Source organism: Talpa occidentalis, unplaced genomic scaffold (assembly GCF_014898055.3).
Source record: "Talpa occidentalis isolate TD23 unplaced genomic scaffold, MPIMG_talOcc4v2.1 talOcc4.9, whole genome shotgun sequence".
Lineage (NCBI taxonomy): Eukaryota > Metazoa > Chordata > Mammalia > Eulipotyphla > Talpidae > Talpa > Talpa occidentalis.
The window spans coordinates 39,365,350-39,379,940 of record NW_023605305.1 but is presented as its reverse complement, the minus strand read 5'-3'; the positions used below and the strand labels follow the sequence as shown (position 1 = coordinate 39,379,940).

At 35.6% G+C, this 14,591-nt stretch overlaps 1 pseudogene; it reads right to left on the bottom strand.

Annotated features, from left to right (window-relative positions):
* Nucleotides 1-1,088: 1,088 nt before the first annotated feature.
* On the bottom strand, nt 1,089-1,183 carry LOC119237325 (U6 spliceosomal RNA; annotated as a pseudogene).
* Nucleotides 1,184-14,591: the final 13,408 nt, after the last annotated feature.

Here is a 14,591-nt window from a genome sequence, read left to right as displayed (position 1 = left end):
ATTAGAGAAATTAGTATACAGAAGAAAAATAAAATTAGGTATAGTAATTCTGATTCACAGACACTATTTCCTGGCCAGATGCTGCTGTGGAAATTTCAGAAACACCCACTAAAATCATAAATGAAAATCACATATTCGTAACATTTAATGAGAATACAGGCTGAATTTACAGCCGCTGAATGTGCAATATGGATGAAGATGTTGATTTACCCATGGAAGATGGAAATATATATGATAGAGGAAAACAATAGCCAGAAATGTGATAAACATTTGCATGAAAATGAGCCACTGGAAAAAAAATGCAAAACTTCTTCAATACTTTATGCACCAAATTATGTTCAGAGCAGTCAAAAAGAAATAATAATAAATAATAATAGTGCATTTTCCTGCCATTAATATTTTTACAAAACTTCTTTTGACTTCAGTGGAAGTTCTGCATCTTGAATGTGGCCCAGGAAATTTATAGTCTGTAACTTAGAGACCAAAGACCTTGAACATCAACAAAATCTCTTACCCTTATTTATATACACTGTTCTTTATCACAAAGGAAGAGCTGGTACCCATTCCAAGTAACCAATCATTATGCAAGGAATATTCTGACTCACCCAGCATCCTTAATCAGTAAATGCTGTGCCAATGGAAAGAAAGAGGGAAGAAGTCACAGCATCCATTAATAAAAAATGACTGGGGCTTTCTATCAACAGAAGCATCATTAGGAAACGTATGGTAGGAAAATAGTAGGCTGTAGATTTGTGATGGCAGGGATGGCAATGGAATACTAACATTTATACCCTCTTCACCACTTTGTTTTAAAATGACGCTGGATTTCAGGTAACTACACATGTGCTTAATACAGCATCTTACATTTTCAATTTCTTACTAAATTCCTAAATAAAATCTTAAAAGATGGAATTGCCTCACCCATTCTTTTGGTCCTTCCTCTAGACTCCAAACACAAATATTTGTCTTTTCTTTGAGTTTTATTGAGATATAACTGACACAAAACATTGCATACATTTCTAGTGTACAAGTTAATGTTTTGATAAATGCATATATTGTGAATTGATTGCCACGATATGTTTAGTTAAAAAAACGCAGAATATTGTGCTAATTTGTGTATCATCCTAGCAAAGGGAACATACTAATCTTTGTATTGTTCCTATTTTTTTGTACGTATATTTGCTGTCAAGGTGAGTTCCACAGATATTTCTATCAGGTAACTTGACTGCCATTGGTCAATTCTTAACAAAAGATAAATCTGATATGAAAGCCAGGGACTCAGATTAATCAAATACTTTCAACAGTCTTTGCTGCATTTGACTCCCAATCCTGAGCCCTTGAGTAAATAAAGAAAATATAATTCATATTCACAATAAACTTCAATCTGTATTTCAGCTAAAGGTGCTTCTGGCTCACACAGTAGACTTGTAATTCCAAGATAATTGTATTGCATTTTGAAAGAAAATGGGCAGTCTTTTCCCATTAAAAGAAAGTCTTCTCGAGGTATACCTGGTAGGTGACAGCTATCTGAGTGATTCATTGAGGGCAAATGGGAGAATCACAAGTTCATATAAAACATCTAGAAATCTTGGGGGATGGACTAAAACTACTAAAGAGCCTCTACTGTATAACTTCTCAAGTGTCACTAATGCACGTCACCAGTGGATTAACTAATGGTATTCTGCTCTAATGGCAATTTTGCCCTATCATTAACCCACGCATGGTCCATAAAGTTACTGGAATATCCATAAATGAGCTTAGTGCAGTTTATGTGATTTCCAGGTTTATCACCACAATAAGAACAACAGCATCAAGTCCCTCATCCAGACGCAACTGTGTGGATCTGAAGGGTAAGGAGACGGATATCAATGATTATTCCAAATAAATCCATATTCCCATTATGTAAGCTGACCATGTCTTGTTTTCCAAAAATCATGGTTTTGATGCTATTTCTGCAGAGTAAGATATGACTTTTAATGATATTCCACATTAATCTATATTCTACCTTCAGATGGCGCTTAGATAAATGATTTTTCAAATCACTACCCAGTCTATACTGGAAATTATACTGGTTTTGATAAAGAAGTAGTTGGAATACACCACCCACCAAAATAAAAAGTCTTATTTAATCCAATCTTCTATTGGAATTCCAGGATTTATGTCACTATTATAGAAAAACTCATTTTGGTTATAGCACCAACATGGCCAAATAAATGACTTCAAGATGCTAGAATAAAGTATTTGGCCAGGATAAATAGGTGTTCAAACGGGTCTCCCCAGCTTACTCATTTTGCTATATGGAAAATGAACTAACAGAGTTTAATGTACATCAAATAAGATTTGGAAGCACGTTCTAATTCACTTCATTCTGTACCAGGAATGAGTTGTTTTTGATTTCCCTACTTTCACCTTTAACCCCTACAGTGTATTCTCAACAAAATGACCGAAGTGATCCTTTTAAAATATACATGAGGTCATGTCACTCCTCTGTTGAAAATTCTCCCATGTCTCCCATTGTACAAATAGAGCAGAACCCTAGCCGGAATCCGCAAGACCTGTACAATCTGACCTTTTCACTCTCACCCTCACTCACTCTATCCCATATCTACTGGACACACTGGTTCTCATTCATGCCCAATATTTTCATGCATTAGGGCCTGTGCACTATTCTCCCCCTCTGACTAAAACACACTTTTTCTGATATCCATATAATCCCTACTCTCATCTCCGAATCTTCACTTAGCAGTCACTATCCCAACAGACAACCCTGTCCAATCCACTTAAAATTATATTTCACCCCCATTGTCCCCACACTCCCAATTACCCCTTGTCCTATTCTATTTTTCTCTGTAGACCCATCATCTTCTAGCACTCTAAGTAGTTTATACATTTATTGTGTTTTCCTGTCTCTCTTCTTCACTAGAATTTAAATTTCATGACACAAATTTTAGTCCCATTTTATTGACTACTATATACAGGACTTGAAACAATATACAGCAAATAGTAGGTATTAATTGAATAAAAGAATGAATTCCAGTGTGGCTGAATGCAGCACAGATCCAACACACTGAAAATACACAGGTATTTTACGCAAACTGATGATTTAAACTCTGCAAACCTCGGTTTTCTCATCTGTAAAATGGAAAGATTATAGTATCTAACACAGGGTTGTTGTAAAAATTAAGGGAGAAAACACATGGAAAGCACTTAAAACAATGTCTCTTATATTAATTATTAGCTTAAGAATAATAAAGGCAAGTATAATAGAAACAATACCTAACATTTGCATAACATTTTATACTTTATGAAGGACACAGTTGTTTTTGTTAGAACCTCCCTAAATCAAGACTCAACCACTGGAAAACTACCTCACCACCAGCCACTGATTCAATCATGTGTGTGCAGGCTAGAATACTTTTATTATCTGTTTCTGAAACTGCCTAAAAACACCTCCAGACAAAGAAGAGGCTTTTTTTTGAGTGAAGCTTCCTAAACTCCTGATTCAGTCTTGTTTACATGTTAGTGTTTGGCAAATTCTTAGTGAATAAATGAGTTTTCAGAAATGGGTGTGTTTACTTTTGCTGCCTATATTTTCTTCCAACACAACATTTTCTCCTTAACTTTCTGCTAAAGTAATTAGAGTACAAGCAGATGCCTACAGCATCAAGCCCTACCCGTTCTCCACAATTGCATTAATTGGAAAACTGGTTCCCTATAATGTTGTACACAAAAAAATTACATATTTGGGAAATGCTAAATTAAACAAGTTCAAAGAGACATTTTCATTATAGGACTTTTCAGAGTCTTTAATACACTAGTGCATATTGCAAATTCTCAAAATTTAGCATATAGAACATTTTACACAAGTATTGGACTACACATTATTACCACCACCCAATCCCCACAAGAAACAAAGCTTATTGCCTGGAGTTTTTCTCAAGACAAGTTTTTTAGAGAACATATTTATTTATAGCAAATACATTTAGGGTCTTCAAAAGCAGAATTCATAGAAATTTAAAATAAAATACCAATAACATGAAGTCAAGGATAGTTCAACTGTTTTGATGCCTTCTACTAAGCCTAAAGCTATTGAAAAGATTTGTGTGAGCTCACAGATCCTGAACAAGCATTTTTTTGGAGATTGTGTTGAAAGACAGATATTTATTTCACTTGGTTTTTTAGAAAGAAGGCATTTGTTTGGGGACATTACACAATTGATTGGAGTTTAAATAGAAAGGCCAAGTTTCCTCACAAAGTAGTTAAGTTGATGATGGGAACAGAAAAAAGGAAGCACCTATCCTCCTGGTCCTAATACAGGCTCTCGAATATTCCCCTCTTGAGCAAAAGGCAAATGTTATCTCAGCACTTTTATCAGGTGATAGAATCCTACTCAGTTGTATTTGCTAGATAAGAGTAAATAAACCTAACAAGGTACTGAGGGCTTAAGTCACAGAACCTATACTTTTAGATGAGGTCAGAAGAAAAGGATGGTGGAAGGAAATTATAATTGGATTCCCTGAAGTAGGTGATAGGAAGGTCTCAGCAGGAAAAAGGATCCAGTAAAATGGGGATGAAAGGACCCTGAATTCCACTTTGTCCACTTGATACTTTAGCCTATGCTAGCACTGATAGCAGATCTTGAGTACTGGAGTTTTCATAGGAAACAGTAAGCAGAAAGCTTAGAGACCCAGACCTGGTTATATAGATGTTGCTTGCTAAACATACAAAACTGCACAGGAAAGGAAAGTTCTTATTCTTAGCAAGAACAATGACTTTACCAAGTATAAGAAGTTACTGATAGTATGAAGTGCCCAAAGTATGTTATCAGTATTCAGTCAAAACAAAGCAACGAAGCTGTGTTATGTGGTCCTATTCTTATCCTTTCTCCAATCCACCCCACTTCCATCCTTAGTTAGCCTTAGCCCCTGAAATGAAGAGGGGAAAAAAATTACCCTGATGTCTCCTCTGGTATGACAGATGTTGATGTATCTATTAACCATACCCTAATTTATCACTATTGCACCATATCTCACATTTTGTCTTTTCATGCCATATATATATATATATATATATATATATACATATATATATATGTCTTTTCATGCCATATATATATGGCATGTGTGTGTATATGTGTGTATATATATATATATATACCATTTGAATAGTATACACATCCTCTCCTCTTTTGTGGCTTATGAATCATTAATGAAATTACTTGCCTCTGAGATTGAATCTTCTTATGGAAGATCTTCCCTAAACTTTAAATCTGTAATTCCACACCAAGTCCAGGTACTTGTTACTCTTTCCATGCCTACTAGGCTCCTTCTTCCAGGCTTTAATAAGTGTCCTGTGGAAGGTTTTTCTCCAGTCCATCCTGCTAAGTTATCTGAGCCAAAAGCTTTCTCTTCGAATACCTCCTTTTGGAATATTTTAATGTCAAGATTTTAAGCCATCTAACCTTGGACCCTGAACAAGTCTCCATGGGGCTGAGGGAGAACACATGGTGCCCAGCTGAGCAGAGTTCCCCTCTGACCAACACTGTGAGTCCTCCCCTCACATAATCTCGCCCACAGCTCCCTCCTTAGTTGCTGCTGAAATCTGCTCTTCCTTTGTCTTCTTAAGAAGATCTAGTTTCCCCCTGGATCTCTTCCAGGATAAAACCCACTCATTTCCTTGACTTGCAGTGTCCTCTTGAAAACTAAGTAATGAAAGCAGATGCTCTAACTCAGACACATATTTTCTCACTCAAATGTTCATCACAGCTTCCCACCCGAAGCTGAGGCATTATCTGTTGGGAAATTCACAATCTCTGAAGCCCACAGAAAGGTTAGGCAGGCTGTTCTTGTGGGTTCCATAACTATAACTTTCAATGAATTCAAAATTTTATTTTATAAAGTCATTGTGTGTTCTCTCTGTTCTGAATCCTATAGGATATCCACTGCAAAATCTGATGTGATTTTCTTTCTGAGTGTCTGGAATTCCTTCTGGTATTCACACTCTTTAAAAAACAACAACAAAGATATTTTTCTTGGAAGAAAAAGAAACTTGTTACCTGGAGATTACTTTCTTTAGCTAGTCATGAATAAACTGTTTTCCATGGACCCTCAAATGGCATTTATACAGGCAAAACCTGAACAATTATCCCTACATATTCCTGATCTTTCTACCCCAGAAGGAGATCATATAATCGGCAAGTCATTTCTTATTGCTTTCATAAACGAACAGGCCCTATACCTTGAACTTGATCCTACTTAAAACTGCATCATCTGCAATAGACTTTTGAAAACAACTTTTCAATGTTAAAGATCCAAAAAGCAGACTCTTTCAATAACCTTGCATGTCTTACTGAATGGCTGATTCCCAAAAATAAATAAATAAAATTAATTAATTAGAAAGACTAGCATCCAGTATTTCATGTGACTGCTGTTTATTCTCCATGGCATGCACAAACTTTTTTTAGAAATTGCGGGAAATGTCAAGACCCTTACTTGTTACAATTTAATTTTCTGCTGCTAAGGCAATTACAGTTCAATGAATGATGATGCAAATACATCGAAGTTTTCATTACTCTTTGCTTAATTTGTCAGTTAATGCCTTTGAGTTCTACGGTTTCCCTGGCAGTCTTAACTTGCCATTAAAAACCTGTCAAGGAAACAACCTTGTGATTCTAGTGGGCTTAAAGAACATATATGCTCTTTCATTGTTTAGAAAGTTAGAACTAGCGCCTCAGCCAAAATATTCATACCCTAGAAATCCACAGTTAGGAAAAATTGCAATAATTCTGGATTAGTGGTTTTTTTTTTTAATACAACAGCACTGCAATAAATACCAGAAATAAGAGTTCATGCTTAAGATACTATATATCATAAGAATGTTACTTTCTATCAATGTTTCTTAGTGGTTTATGGTTACCTGATAAATGTTAGACTTTTACATTCCCCTCCATGTCCCAAGCATCTATTACATTTACACATTTTATACTTCTCTAATATTTTTGCAATACATTTTCCTGAATCGGCTGATGACATTTAATAGAATGTTTAAGACACAATATAAAACCTTAAATGCTTTTGCTTATTCTGGGGGAAAATGTGCACATAGATTGGATTTCAAATTAAAACCTACGATGGTGTACCAAACATTTTTGCTTCTGCTGTACATATTAAAATATAACTAAATGCTTCTTATGCAATACTGCAGCATCAGTACAAATAACCAGCTCTGGTACTTACAAGCAAGCTAGATGATTAAGGAGCTATTAATGAAGAGAAACAAAACCACAGTACTGGGATGTAATAGTCCATGAAATTCTTATTGGTAGAAAGAGAATCTGCAGTAAATAAATATTAACCTAAATGCTATAGAAAATATAAAGCAAACAGGGGGAAATGTATTTTTCAGCTAAAATATAGGTTAAAAATTGCTGACAATGTAAGGAAAGTCTATTTGCATACTACAGGGCTCCATCTGCTGTGGAAAATATAAGCTGCAAGAATGATTTAATATTTAATACAAGTAGTAGCCACTGTTAATTATAATTTGCACATTTACAAATCAGCACTGATAGCAATACAAATTATGAAATATAAGGGTGTTCTGCTGGATACTAGGGAAAATAAGATGACAGACAAAGTTAATGGAGTATCCCTAACCACAGCTCTGTCAGAACACATCAGAGAACTAATCCAGTTACAAAGAGCCTGCAATGGAAAATCTATTTAAAATATTAAAATGCTGTTTGGTAAAAGCTTTTTCATAGTGCATTTTACTTAAACAGTTGCTTATTGCTCATGGGTCATTAGCTGTACACCCAGATGCATTCTACAAACTGCCATTTAAGAGAATAGTAGAAATTAAATAAGAAATATATTTCTGCAGCATTTTTCTTGATATATAGGAAGAGTTTGCCAAGAATCTAGTCTGGATGTGGAAAAAATGGCTTGTGGTCACCCCGTAAGTGGAAAACTGTGGAATTAGGCACTATACTTTACCTATTTTGGGCCATAAAATTCAACACAACTTTTCCCTCGAGACCTGAACTGATTCCCATTTATACTTAGATGCTAATAGTGATGATACAAATCGACTCTTATTTAGTAAGAAGACAGAAATTACCATTGATTTTTTCATTAATCTTCTATTTCACCTCATTTCTCTCATCATCATATAATATGGATTAGTAGTGGAAGCATTTTATGCACAGTGTTTTAATAGTAACTTTTATTCTCTAAATCATGAACACTGCTAATTTTAGCCTCTGGAATCCCTAATTTACAGAACTGACCCTTTATCCAAACTCCCTCAATTTAATGTGATTAGGAAGCCTTTGCTCCATTATTTTTAATGTATAGCACAGATGGTCTGCTTCTTCAAAAAAGGCAGAACAAAGGCTATACCAAGCATTGGGCTTTGAAAACATAAGCCTAAGCAAGTCAGACTGTTAGGGATCATATATAAATGTGAAATTTGGATGTTGTCATAATGCATCAAGAAATATTAGCACATATTATGTCTCAAAGTATATTATCAAGGTATTTGTTGGGTGGAGGCACTGGTCAAAACTGATAGTGGGGCTTCCCTGGTGGTGCAAGGGGTTATGACACAATCTATGAAGCTATCCACAGCCACTGCAGCATGAGTTTGATCCCCGGCCAGGGAGCTGACCCACATGGCGTAGCAGACCTCTCCTTTCTTGCCTGCTGCTCCCTTCAGCAGCGTATTTCAGTCAGTCTGCCTGTTCTGTTCCCCACTTTGTCTCTGGTGAATCCTCTCACCTCCCACACCTCTGGCCTATACCCCAGTTCTTGTATGCATAAATAAATAAATCTTTTTAAAAAATAAACTGATAGTGTCTGAGTAAAGTACCTCTAGGAAATGTTATCTTGGCCATCTTCTTTTTAAAATCTGAATATTTTAAACAATGTCCCCACCACCTCTTGCTGTCAATTTTCAGCAACTCCATGCCTTCACATTATTTGTCTGACTTGTTGATTTCAGGCTTAAAGAATTATGTTACCTCTTTAATAATAGCTATTTTGGATATTTTATTTATTTATTTAAAGATTTAATTATTTATTTATGCAAGCACTGGGTACAGTCAGAAGCGCAGGAGGGTGAGAGAATTCACCAGGGCCAGAGCAGGGAGCAGAGCAGGCAGAAGGACCGAAGTACATTGCTGAGGGGAGCAGCGGGCGGCAGGAGAGGTCTGCGCGCCATGTGGGACCCTCCTCCAGTGGCCGGGGAGCAGCCGGGGATCAAACTGGCGCCGCAGAGGCTTCAGGCAGCTTCGCAACCCAGCGCACAACCGCTGTGCCACCAGGGAGGCCCTATTCTGGATATTTTAGATGTACTTTTCTTTACCCAACATATCCAGGACATGCATTCACATCTACAACCCAGCAAAGAACCCACAAGCTAGGGACTTTATCAATTTGGGACCTCAAAGGTACAAGCTGAAAACACACAAGCTGAAGCTGAAAACACACAAGCACAAGCTGAAAACATCTGCACACTGGCAATGGAAACCTACCAAGAACCTGTCTATATTTATCCGGACTCTAGGATGGACACACACACACACACACATTATAATAGTTGTTCTTAGAATTTGCCCCATAGACCTGCTATCATTTAGGCCACAATTTAAAATATATACCATCTGTGCAGACAGAGAAACCTAAAAATAAATTATGTTAGAGTGTTATCTACTTAGAATCCTCTAAAAGTACCAACAGGAGCAATTTACATTCTTTCCAAAGGAAATCCACCCCTAAATTAGGTCTTCAACTTTCCCACAGAAGTTCAACAACATATGAACTCGTAATAAAAACAAATTACTAAGTACATCAAGAGGTATTCCACAATTTCTGAGAATGAACATATTCAAACCTCAAGTTTAAACCCCTAAGCTCTAGAGTTCTGAAAAGATTACAGAATATAAAGTAATTATAAATGAAATCTTTTTTAAAAAGAAAGAAAAAAACAAGATATATGAACAAGGGACAAAACACTGTCAAAAACAATCAGCCAGATTTGAAAATAAATGAAATGTTTTAAAATAGAAGACACACACATATTGAGTTTTAAAAATTAGTGGAAGGGGAGTCAGCCTTTTAATAATTGTAGGCTAGATAATTCAGATCAGCTCTCTAACTTGGAAAAACAAATGTGGGCAAAATGATTTAAATAATATTTCTGAATTTATATGAATAAAACAAAAAAGTAAAAATTATGAAGTAAAAAGTCAAAAGAAAATAAACACCCAGAGAAATCAACATGCACGTGTGTCTAGTTTCCCCAATGAGTCTCCGCTATTTCTAAAGCAAAGAATTGAGATCTTGAGAAGCTCAACAAAGTTTTTAATTCACGAGGCTTGATAGAAAGTTCAAATTCAGAATGTGCCAAGGGGAATAAAATTTGCAAATCTACTGGGTAATGAAAAAAGAGTGAACAAAGTATAAACCAGTCTCAAGTGATCAAAAGCTCTATTTGAACAAAGGCAAATCTTGATTACTTAGTCACCTATGAGAAATGAATATAAATTTTCTCTGGTGGAAAATGACATCAATCTAATCCTCAAGTTATTTTTAATTTGTATTGATTTGGAGTTGGCAAAATAAATAATAGTAATATCAACTAGGTATATCATTAAGTAAAATAGTATAATCAAAGCCTAAGAGAAATAACAGAAGTTAGAAGCAGATCCACAGGGTATCTGCACAAATTATCAACTAGGAACTTACAAATAACTGTGCTTAATATTTTCAAAGAAATTAAAAAAAACAAGATTATTGATTTTACCAGATAATTTATTAATAAAAATGGAAATTTTAGAACTAAAAGATATAATAATTGAACTTATTTTCATCATTAACATTAACTGCAGAATACAGAACTAAAGAGATCATTAATGATTTAGAATATAGAAGTATATGAATTGAAGTATAATTTTTAGAAATATACCAACATTTCAATAGAAATATCTTTACAGTAATGCAGCTTAAACCAATGTAAAACATTGAAAAGTGGAAGCTTTTAATGTAAAAATTCAACATTTTATTTAATTTTAAAAATTATCTTGGTTGCCAAATTTCTCCAAGGAATTGCACAATCCTGTCTATTGTGTTTGATTTAGCAACCAGATGGCTAGGAGTAAGAGTACTGTTATGGGCACACAGTAAAAACTGTCTACTCTCAAAATTCTATGTTGAACCCCTATTATCTACCAATACTTGAAGTATGTCCTTATTTAGAAATAGGATCTTTATGGAAGAAACAGACATAACCAAATTAAAATGAAATCATTAGGAGCCCTAAATTAATATGACAATAAAAGGTGTTTTGAACACAGAGACAGATGTATACAGATGGAAGACTATCTGAAGAGAAACAGGGGAAGATGTCTATCTACAAAAAAACACCTGATGCTTCAGGAACTCTCTATACAACTCTCTCTTTACTAAGAGAGGCTAGAACAGATCTTTCCCTTAAGTGTTTTGAGGGAGTATAGATGTACCAACCTCAGTTTTTGACATTTAGCAACCAAAATTAAACAATAAATTTCTGTTGTTTTAAAGTCAGCTAAAGTGGGCCTCCCCTGGTGGCGCAGCAGTTGAGTGCTGGACTGCAAAGGTGCCTGCAGTCTCTGCAGCGCTGGTTCGATCCCCAGCCACTGGTGAGGGTCCCACATGGCTCACAGACCTTTTTATGGCAGATCCAGAAAATGAATACAATCATTTTTGATGTTTTTTTAACTAATAATTCTTTAGCTTCAATAATTTTCAACAGGGGCCTCCCCAGTGGCACAGCAGGTTGAGGGCAGTGCTATGAAGCTGTCTGCAGCCTCTGCAGTGCGGGTTCGATTCCCGGCTGGCCAGGGAGATTCCCACATGGCGTGGCAGACCTCTCCTGCCTCGCCCACTGCTCCCCTCAGAGTGTCTTGGGTCCATCTGCCTGTTCTGCTCCCCGCTCTGTCTCTGGTGAATTCTCTCACCCTCCCGCACCTCTGACTATACCCCAGTTCTTGTAAAAATAAATTTAAAAAAAATAATAATTTTCAACCTCATTTTATAATAATAAACTCCAGCCCTACTTTTATAACATCAATATTATAATAAATAAACAACAAAAATAAATAACAAAATTCTTTGTGAGCAAGACAAAATCTACCTTATATCATTTGACAATAAAACTGTTATGTGTTATTTAGTAATAGGAATTATGCAACAATAGAATTTTGAGATCACTGGTATAGATTCTGCTTTAGTTTTGAAAAAAATATAATGTCTCTCAACAAAATTGCCAGCCCTGGAGTTTGCCAATTTGTTTATTGTCATTATAATGACTGCACCAAATCCCTGGGATTCTGTTGGTGGTCTTCCAGCAGATGCTATTCTGAATGAGTCAGTGCTATTGCAGTAATTTAAAATAATTCTGCATGCCAAGTAATAGATTATAAGAAATATGTCATCTGAATTTCAACTTTATTCAGCCAATGACAAACAAGTTTGCTTGGATTTTTTTTTCTTGATTTGCAAAAACGCTATTTCAAACATCAAGAACAGTTAAAAACAGATTTATTTTTTTCCTTTTGAGATTTAATTTTGTAAATTACAAAAATGACGCACAAATAGAAAATTGTATTTTTCCTATAAAATATAAAATTATCAGCTATGCTCAAGGAATGATACACATATTCATCCTGATATTTAGGACAATGTTAACAAATGAATCATACCAACTACTTGGACCCTGTGAATTGTTATCTGTAAATATAGCATCAAGGCAACCCAAAAAATCTTTTTAACTTCAAATTTTCAGAAAAATGATAGAATCAGAGACTGCATATCTTTGGTTTTAGTCTTTTCATCTGCTAAGTAAAGATGTAAACTCTATTACATTCCCACGATGGATGAGAAAACAAACAACTCTTAAAAAGGCCCTTGACAATAGAAAATATAAATGGGTCAGAAGAGCTAACTGGACCCCTCTCCAAAGAAGACATACAGATGATCAACAGGCACATGGAAAAAAATGCTTGTCACTTATCATCAGGAAAATTCAAATTAAAACAAGTGTTGATAAAGAAATAGAGAAGAAAGAAGCTTCCTACACTGTTGGTGTTTCCCCTATGGAAAACCATCCATCCATCTGTACATACAAACATTTGCCATATAATCCAGCAACTGGATCCTGATAAACACCAAAGAATACAAAAATACTAAATCAAAAAGATATATGTTCTCCTATGTTCACTGAGGCACTATTTACAATAGCAAAGTTAGAGAAACAACCTAAGTGCCCAATGACAGCTGAATGGATTAAGATGATGTGGTACATATACACAACGAATACAACACAGCTATCAAAAAAGATAAACTCTTTCCATTTGTGACAACATGGATGGTAGGGATTATGCTAAGTGAAATAAGTCAGAAGGAGAAAGACAAATACCAGATGATTTCACTCATCTATGGAATGTAAAGGAAATAGCAAATAAACACACAAAACAAAACCAAAAAAAAAACCTTGAAAAATAAACTGTAAAACTGAGGCTAACAGATGGGAAGGTGGGAACTGGAAATTAAGGGGGTGGGGGGAAGGGGTCTAATGACTATGGTGGAGGATTACACATACTTTGATCATGGACATGGTGTGATAACTTGCATGATCCTATATCCCTAAAACAAATACAATACTGTAACTATTACCTCAGTAAAAATAATTTAATAAAAAAAGCACTTGGCAAATATAAAGGGCCCTATGTATACTAAGCATTAATATTTGTGGATTAAAAAAAAGTCTTAAAGAGGGCCTCCCCGGTGGCACAGCGGTTGAGCCCTGGGTTGCCAAGCTGCCCGAGGCCTCTGCGGCACCGGTTCAATCCCCGGCTGCTCCCCGGCCACCGGAGGAGGGTCCCACATAGCGTGCAGACCTCTCCTGCCACCCGCTGCTCCCCTCAGCAGTGTACTTCGGTCCTTCTGCCTGTTCTGCTCCCTGCTCTGGCTCTGGTGAATTCTCTCACCCTCCCGCGCTTCTGACTGTACCCAGTGCTTGTATAAATAAATAAATAAATCTTAAAAAAATAAAATAAAATTATAAAAAAAAAGTCAAAGAGATTGGAAACCTTTTTTATCTTATTTATCTTTGTATTCTTGCTCTACTTGCAGTATTTATATTTAATTTGGAAGGAAGGAAGAAAGAAAAGAAAATAGAATTTAGGAAGGAGGGGAAGAAGACAGTTGAGAAGGAAGAAGGAAAGACTCAAGCAAGAAAGGGAAAGGACAAGTGATAAAGAATCTCTTTTCTTCATTTCATTTCTTCATTGTGGTTTTAATTTCAATTTTCCTGATGACAAGTGACAAGCATTTTTTCCATGTGCCTGTTGATACACACATTTCTCCCTACAGTTGTTATTTCAGAATTGAAATCTATAGCCAAAAACCTATATCTCACTTAAAGACTAAATGCAAATCTTTAGAAACCATGGGAGATGGAATTTATATTATATATGGACTGATATAAGTGGATAAAAGGGGTAAGAAGAAAAAGTTGAGTGAATTAAGGTATTAAAGCAGATTGCTAGAAGA